This window comes from Primulina huaijiensis, chromosome 15, assembly GCF_012295235.1.
Source record: "Primulina huaijiensis isolate GDHJ02 chromosome 15, ASM1229523v2, whole genome shotgun sequence".
In the NCBI taxonomy this organism is placed as follows: Eukaryota; Viridiplantae; Streptophyta; class Magnoliopsida; order Lamiales; family Gesneriaceae; genus Primulina; species Primulina huaijiensis.
In genome coordinates, this window is record NC_133320.1 from 8,660,962 (window position 1) to 8,670,526 (window position 9,565).

Below are 9,565 nucleotides of genomic sequence, written 5' to 3' on the forward strand. Positions count from 1 at the left end.
ACTTGAACCATAGCTTTTTAACACCTAACCATACCCTATGCAACCCAAATCAAGCCATTTAGAACCCATAGAAATCACCTAGCAGCTTCTGAATTTTCTGCCCTTAATCTACCAAAACCTAACCTCAACCATTCAAGTTTTCCTTCGTTCCTAGCCTTTAACCGACCCAACCAGACACTAGCTGGCCCTGATAGGACCCTAATTGAACCCCTTAGACCCTAATCTACCAGACCTATAGCCCACATAAGCACAGCCACCCAAACCGTGCACTTGAGGACCCGCGCGACCAACCTAGCGCCCAAGGCACTCGCCTAACTCCCTCCCCCTTACACCAGCCTTCCCTTAGCCTATCTAGGACCATGATTAGACTCCCTTAGGACCCTTGGACATGACACAACATCAGCCCATGACCTGCTCCTTCCTAGGCCTCAAAACCGAAACCTTAGCTTGTTATAACCCAAATTTTCGTTCAACCTTTATACCCTTATTGTCCAGCCTTAGCCAAGCCTCTATGACCCTTAATCATGCTAAAAAATGTCCCTTACCATATCCCTATCATGGCAGCCCCTTTGTGCAACATAAATATGGATTTAAAAGCATGAAAGCTCAAGTTTTGATCATGTATTGTCATAAAAACAAAAATATAAGAAAGTGTATCATATATTTCATGCAATAATTTTAAACACACATAATATGGTATGAACGATGAGTGAAGGAAGATTAAGGCGTGCTTTTGCGTATTGCACGTACGAAAAACAATTTGAGATGCGAAGAACGTTGGCGGAGAGACGCGTGACGAGACCTTGCTGAAATTTCCTCTTAAAATTCACGTGGAAGCCTCTTTGGATGTGTGGTGGTGTTTGATAGCAAACCCTATGACTCTAAAGCTTGGTGTGTGCGTGAGTTTGTAATATAGGTTAGGGTTTTGCAACTCAAGTTTTAATATAAAAGACTTGGGTAGCAGTTTAGGCTCAATAACCTTAGTATAATAGGCCTATTATAATGTAGGTAAAATATTTTGTTTAGGAAAGTTTTTGAAAATATTAACCGGTTTAAATTATAACTCGGAATATAAAAACACCTCAAAAAGCATCATTTTCGAAAATACCATATAAAATATATCATATATTAAATAATTAAAAATAATCATTCAATAAAAATTATTTACCTTTGCGGCCACTGGTCTTCATTCTCCGATCGCGTCTCGAATAACCTTTAAAACTCAGTTTTATGCTTTCTAATCTATAAAACTATTTTAAAGATGTAAACATGCCTACCTCATTCAATGAATGCAATTAAAATAATTTAATTAGGCATTTTTCATTATTCTTAGATTTGCTTGAAGTTGGATTACGTTACAGCATTTGGGACCTTACAGTCAATGTGGATAATTTAGGAGCTCCGTCCTTAGGATAAACCTCGAGGTCAAATTTCTGCATCTCTAGCTATAGATGTCTCTGTACTGACAATTGAGATACAACTCATGCTTTCCTACTCAAGGCATCAACGACTGTATTGGCTTTTCTCAGATGATAGCTGATATCACAATCATAGTCTTTCACTAACTCTAGCCACCGTCTCTGTCGCATGTTCAATTCTTTCTGAGTGAAAATATTTGAGACTCTTGTGATCGGTAAATATCTGGAACTTCTTACCATACAAGTAGTGTCTTCATATTTTCAAAACGAAGACCACGGCAGCCAACTCCAGATCTTGGGTTGGATTATTCCTTTCATGTACCTCCAACTGTCTGGAGGCATACGTGATGACTCGACCATGCTGGATCAATACGAATCCTGATCCGAGCTTAGAAGCACCGGTGCAAAACACAAAATTATCTTGTCATGATGGCATGGCTAATACTGGCGTTTTTATAAGGGCTTTATTCAAAGTATCGAAACTCTTCTGGCATTAGTACTCCTGTAATGTCCAAAATACGATAACGTAACCTAACTGCATGCAAATCTAAGAAAAATGAAAAATGACTAATTAAAAGGTTTTAATTGCATGAATTGAATATAAGGTGCATGCTTACATGTTTAAAATGCACATTTCGACACAAATGCATAAAACTGTTTTTAAAGCTTATTCGAGATGCGATCGAGGAACGGAGACCAAGGGCTGAAAAAGGGAAAATATTTTTTATCAAATAATTATTTTTAATTATTTAAAATATGGTATATGCTATATGGTATTTTCAAAAATTAGGTGTTTTGACGTAATTTTATTCGCCGAGACGTATTTTTAAACAGTATTCGATTTTCGAAAATATGAAATTTTCGAGAACTCGGATAATATTTTCAGAACTTTTTCTAAACAAAATATTTTAAATATTAACTATTGGACTTAATGGGCCTATTATACCATGTTAATGGGCCCAAGCTTGCACACATAATTTAATTAACAAATAAAAAGCCCTAAACCCCACCCCAAAACCCCAAAATACACGCACACCACACAGAACACACACAAGAACTCTCCTAGCAACAACAACACTCGCACAAACAATAATTCTAGTAAGGGAAAGGCACGGCTTTGAGGAAGAATTCAGCCTAGGGTTTCTACATCGTCGTTCTTCGCATCGCCAACTCGTTTTTGTGCGTAATAAATGCAAAGGCACGCCTTAATTCTTTTTTCTCATTTATCACACCATATTATGGGTTTGATGTATATTTGCATGAAAAAATATGTTTCCTTGCAATTATTTTCGTTTTTATGCCATGCTCAGCCATAAATTCATGTTTTATGATTCAAAAACTCATGCTAAAGATACCTAAAGGGGCAGCCATGGTAGGGTAACTTGGAGGGTCTTTTTTCTAACGGGTTTAGGGTCTATGTAAGGCTAGGAGAGGGCTACAACGACATGGGGTGGCCTGCATGGGAAGAGAACGTAGAGTCCTAGCGGCTAAGGGCATCGACTAGGAGTCCTATGTTGTCACGGTTTCTAGCTACTGTGAGAGCTTGACAAGGAGACCCAAGAGGGCTTCATGATAGTCCTAAGATGGTTGTACGAGGGTGGATCGAAGGGCAAAGGTGATCGCGTAGGGAAGGGAGCCGCGTGCATGCTTGAGTGATCGGGCTGAGGGGCCGAGGCTTCTAGGTTCCTTAGGTTTGGTCCAGTGGCTGGTTAGGGTCAAGGTTATGGTCCTAGGAGGGTGTTCTAGGGGCTGGTCTTGGTGGATAAGGGAAAGAGCCGAAGTTTCATGGCCATAGGAATTAGGGTTTCTTTCGAAATTATGGCTGAAGTTCAGAAGAAGTTCTAGGCTGGTTCATGGGTCTTGATTGGCTTGGTTTGGATATGGTCTATTTAGGTGTTATTAAGTTTTTGTTCTAGTCTGTTAAAGTTTGGTAAAGTTTCGAGTCAATACGAGTCAAATCGAGATGTACGTATAAGTTTAAAAAAAAGAATCGAGGAAATTATCGAAAACCTAAATTTTTAAGCCTAAGGAATATTTAAGAGAATTTTTTAAGGTAATAGGATAAGTTGGAATGATTTGGGACGTCGTTTCGAGGTCTAGGGATAATTATGGAAAATTATGCTTGTAGGTGTAAAACGGTAATTTTACATCTTAAAAATGTTAGACGTTCTGGCATTGCCCTGAATGCTGTAAATAATGTTAAATGTTTATTTCATTTGTTTATGAAATTATATGATGAAACATTAATGCTAAGAGACATGTTGCATGCATGATTTAAAAGAAAAATGATTTATAAATGCTTGAATTTTTATAAGTGATGAAAATATGAAACGTTGAAGAGGTGAAGTGATTGTGACTAATACGATGATACGATGATTAAACGCTTGCTAGTTTTGGTTGGAAGACGAATTACGATTTTATGTTTGGATTTGTGTTCTTTTGGATTTATAAATGGTTATGTCACGCCCCGTGTCCAAAGCATCAGTGACATCCGGCATTGTTTAACAATTATTTGCAAACAATTAAGCCTCGTATCAAATCAAACTAGTCTTTTTCATAAAATCAATAATGTATTTACAATGACACCGAAATGAAAATTACATCAATGTATTTTGAAGCGAAAACAAAAGAAAACAGAAACTCTTGAGTTTTGATCTTGATTTTCGATTCACCAACCCCAGAAAGCTTCTTGCTCCTCCTCATTTACCTGCTCCTCAGTTTTATCTAAAATTTGTAAGGGGTGAGTGTTTTGGGAAACACTCAGCAAGTGGGGGGGCGATCGATTTTCAATGATACATATAGAACTTAATCTTTAAAACATTTCTTTAACAAACTTTCAAAACTTATTACTTTTAACTCATCATAGCAGAAGCGATTCGAACAAAAGACACATTTTCAGATGATTCGAAATAGTTCAGAAGCAAATAAGATAATTTCAGACAGAACAAACACAACACTGTTACTCATCTCATTTCCATGGTAAAATTGTCCCCTATATGTTAGTCCTCTAAGGGGTGAGGCCAGAACTCGGTTTTATACCCACCGGTGGGGGCCAGACAGAAATGGTGTTATACCCACCATTGGGGGCCAGACAGAAATCACAATTCTCATCCCATTTCAAATCCGAATTGTAACAGTGCACACAGAATTCAGAGACAACAGACATAACTTATCAGATTTCTCAGAGTTCAGATTTTTAGACAGACACAGCGGAATCAAAGGAATTCGAAGCATAGAAGAAACACATAATCGATCGAAATTTTAAACAGAACAGATAGCAATTTTCGAAAATATGAACATACATATAAGCATGTCATTGTATTTTTATCAAGGGTTAAAATACAAGCAAATACTTAATCAAAAGCCCACTTACTGAATTCGCAGATTTTTGTACAGAGTTTCCTCTTGAAAATCGAGCAGCACTTCGACGCAGCCTCGGCAAATGCTGTCCTTTATAGAGCAGCACTTCAACACAGGATAGCAACTCTGGACTGCATGAAATTTCATTATTCTCCCTTGCTTGGCTTGGCCGAATTTTAGAGAGGTTTTTGGTGGAAGGTGAGGCCAAACCTTCAAGGCCTTTTGGAATGGTCTTTTGATCACCCTTGATCACTATTTATAGAGAAATTTTTGTCCCCTTGCCTCTCCATGGCCGTCCCCTTGTGCTCCAAGAAATGGAGTAATGATGGTCAAAGCATACCAAACACCAAAGGCCATCTCTTGCATCATAATTGTGTCTTGATCTCCTAGCTTCTCCCTTAGCTCATTCATGGATTATCTCAACGGTCATTTCTTGCATACTTAATTTGTCTTAACCTTTAGCTCATCCCTTAGCTTCTTCCTTGGTCATCTCAAAGGTCATTTCTTTCACTTTTAACTTGTCCAAGCCTTTAGCTCATCTTTTAGCTCCATTTTTGGTCCTGTTAGGACAAGCTTGGTTGAGCTGCTTTGAGCTGAAAGATCGAGTCCTTGAGCTGGGGTTTTACTCCTCCAGTGATAACTCTTCAGTGGATGCGATTACTTGCAGATTGGCCTCCCGTTGAGTTAGTCTCCGAGATTTGAAGCCATTTCCTCGAGTTAAATTAGCTGAAATCTAAGTTAATGTTCAAGTTCATAGTTAGAATGAAAATTATTGAGCTTAGTTTAAGCTAAATTTTAAGTTTGTATTTCTTACATGATTTATTTCTGATCGAAAAATCTCAGGTTCTCACATCCCTCCCTCCTTATTGAAAGTTTTGTCCCCGAAACTTGGATCAGCTTGAGCTTTTGAATAAATGAGGATATTGTGAGCGCATTTTCTCTTCGAGTTCCCAAGTGGCCTCCCTTTCAGTATGATTTGACCACTGTACCTTGACATATGAGATTGTCCGATGCCTCAACACTTGGTCTTTTGTGTTCACTATTTTGATAGGGACTTCTTCATATTTTAGTTCTTCATTGAGGTGTCCTTCAATCATCAGCGGTGCAACTTTGAGTACATGACTGGGGTTTGAGACATATTTCCTCAGTTGCGAGATGTGAAAAACGTTGTGAATCCTTGACATTTCAGGTGGCAAAGCTAGACGGTAGGCTAAGGTTCTCACCTTTTCTAATATCTTGAACGGTCCTACATATTTCGGGTTTAACTTTCCAGATTTACTGAACCGAACCACTCTTTTCATTGGTGGGACCTTGACATAAGCCTTTTCACCGCTTTCCCATTCCATCTGTCTCTTTTTCAATTATGCCCAGGTCTTTTGTCTATCTTGGACTGCCTTGAGTCTTTCCTTGATTATGGCTACTTTGTCAACGGTTCCTTGATTATGGCTACTTTGTCAACGGTTAATTGAACAAGCTCTGGTCCAGTAACAGCCTTTTCTACGACTTCATCCCAGTATAGAGGCGATCTACACTTTCGGCCATACAGAGCCTCATACGGAGCCATCTCGATGCTACTGTGATAGCTGTTGTTATAAGCGAATTCTATCAGGGGTAGTTTTTCACTCCAGTTTCCTGTAAAATCCAGAGCACATGCCCTCAGCATGTCCTCGAGGGTCTGGATTGTTCTCTCGGTTCGACCATCAGTTTGTGGATGGTAGGCCGTACTGAGAGTGACCTTGTTTCCCATAGCCTTTTGAAAATTTTTCCAAAATATCGATACAAATCTTGGATCTCTGTCAGACAGTATACTCACAGGAATTCCGTGTGGTCTTACTATATTGTCCATATATAATGTAGCTAACTTGTCCAAGTTGTAATTCATCTGTACTGGCAAGAAATGTGCAGACTTTGTCAACCTGTCAATGATTACCCAAATTCCATCGTGACCTTGCCTTAATCTTGGTAGTCCTACTACAAAATCCATGGAGATGTTATCCCACTCCATTTTTGTATTTCCAGTGGTTGTAAAAGTCCTCCAGGCCGTTGGTGTTCTGCCTTGACTTGTTGACAGGTTAGGCACTTGAAAAAAAAGGTAGCCACATCTTTCTTCATTCCGTTCCACCAGTAATTATTTTTCAGGTCTCTGTACATTTTGGTGCTTCCGGATGTACTGAAAATCTTGATTTACGTGCCTCAATCATTACTTCTTCTCGAATCCCATCGATATTGGGCACATACAATCGTCTTTTCATCCAAAGGATACCATTCTCATCAATTTGAAACTCTGGAACCTTTCCTTCTTGGATCTGTTCTTTAATTTTTAAGGATGGAGGTGTCTTGACTCTGCTTCAATTTGATGGTTTCCTGAAGTCTTGGTTGCGCTGATAGTGAAGATAAGCTTACTTTTCTAAAATTTCTTCGACTTAATGCATCTGCCACCTTATTCGCCTTACTCGGATGATAATTGATTACCAAATCATAATCTTTTAGAAGTTCCATCCATCGTCTTTGCCTCATGTTTAATTCTTTCTGGGTGAAAATGTACTTGAGGCTCTGGTGATCAGTAAAAACTTCGCATTTCACTCCATAAAGGAAGTGCATCCAGATTTTAAGCGCAAATACCACTGCGGCTAACTCCAAGTCATGAGTGGGGTAATTCTGCTCATAAGGTTTTAGTTTCCGTGAGGCATAAGCAATTACCTGACCCTCTTGCATAAGTACACATCCTAATCCTCCCTTTGACGCGTTAATATATATAGTGAAATTCTTACCATCCTCGGGAAGAATTAGTACTGGCGTGGATGCAAGCTTTGTCTTCAGGGTTTCAAAACTTCTTTTACATGCTTCATTCCAACCAAATTTCGAATTTTTTTGAGTAAGTTTGGTGAGTGGGATGGCTATCAAAGAAAATCCTTCCACAAATTTTCTATAGTAGCCAGCTAAACAAAGAAAACTTCTTACTTCGGTTACTATTTTAGGTTGTGGCCAATCCTTGATTGCTCCTACCTTATTAGGGTCTAATGACACCCCAAATTCAGAAATTATATGTCCTAGGAACGCCACACTTTTCAGCCAGAATTCACACTTCTTGAATTTGGCATAGAGTTCCTTTTCTCACAGTGTTTGCAAAGTGAGACGCAGATGTTCTCTGTGTTCTTCCTGACTTGGTGAATATACCAAGATATCATCTATAAAAACAACCACAAACCTGTTGAGGTATGGTTTGAACACCCGATTCATCAGGTCCATGAATGCTGCAGGAGCATTTGTTAGAGCAAAAGCATTACTGTAAATTCGTAATGTCCATATCTCGTCCTAAAATCAGTTTTAGGGATATCCTCAGTTTTGACTTTCAGTTGATGATAACCAGATCTTAGATCGAGTTTCGAGAAAACTTCGGCTCCTTTTAACTGATCAAAAAGAACGTCAATTCTCGGGAGTGGGTACCTATTTTTTATGGTTATCTTGTTTAACTCACAGTAATCAATACATAGCCTCATGCTTCCGTCTTTTTTCTTTACGAATAGCACTGGGCTCCCCACGGAGATGCACTGGGGCGAACCTGCTTCTTATCCAGTAATTCCTGAAGTTGCTCCTTTAACTCTTTCAATTCGGCTGGAGCCATTCGGTATGGTGCCTTTGAAATTGGTGCAGCACCAGGGACCAAATTGATTTCAATTTCTACTTCCCTATCAGGTATCTCACCCGGTAACTCCTCGGGAAAAACATCTGGAAAATCCTGAACAATTGAAGTATCTTCCAACTTTGGGACTTCTTCTCCCTTGATCTCAGTGATCCTTGCCAGATAAATTTCTTCTCCTCCTTTTATGGCCTTCCATGCTTGTGAGGCGGATAACAGAGATTTCTTTTCCTTGGATTTTCCGTGGTACATGACTTCTTCTTTAGTCGAAATCTGAAGTCTAATTTCTTTCTTTTGACAGTCCACTATGGTATGGTTTTTTGCTAACCATTCCATTCTAAGAATGATGTCGAACTCAACCATATTGAGTTGAATCAATTCTACTTCAAAAGTTTGTTTGCTGATACCAATTTTACAGTTTCGATACACTTTGTGTGTCTCAATTATTTTACTCTCCGGTGTTGCCACTCTTAATGGTTCACTAAGAGTGTCATGTTCAAGTTTAAGTTTCTTTGCAAATCTTCTAGACACAAACGAGTGCTGCAGACATTTCATTGAGTAAGATAGTACCTGCCACCACTTCATTGGTGTTATCAGCTTCCTCCTGGGTTATTGCGTACACCTGCGCATTAGTTTTGTTTTCTTTCGGTTTGATGGGTCCCGTCCCTTTGTCTTTGTTGTCTGGGCAGTCCTTAATCCGGTGATCCACTTTACCGCATTTGAAACATGCACCTATTTTCCGATAACATTCTCCAATGTGCTTCTGTCGGCATATATCGCACCACTTCCCTTCGATATTGCCAGCACTGTTGAAATTTCCTCTTGGAGGTCCACTAAAATGATTCGGCTTCTTGAATTTGGGACCATTTTGAGCAGATTGGCTGACCAATGGTCTCTTGTTCCTACTTTCCTCTTCACGGCGCTTGATATCTGTTTCCGCGCTCATCACCGCGCCCATCAGATCAGCAAAATTATTCGGCTTGAATACTGCTAAAGCAGATTGAATCCGGCTGTTCAGTCATTTTTTAAAGCGATGCATTTTCAATGTTGCATCAGACATGATTGTTGGGACATAAGTTTCCAGATCGTTAAATCTTGAAGTGTATTCCATCACTGTCATGTCTGGGTCTGCTTGAAGTTTGCAAAT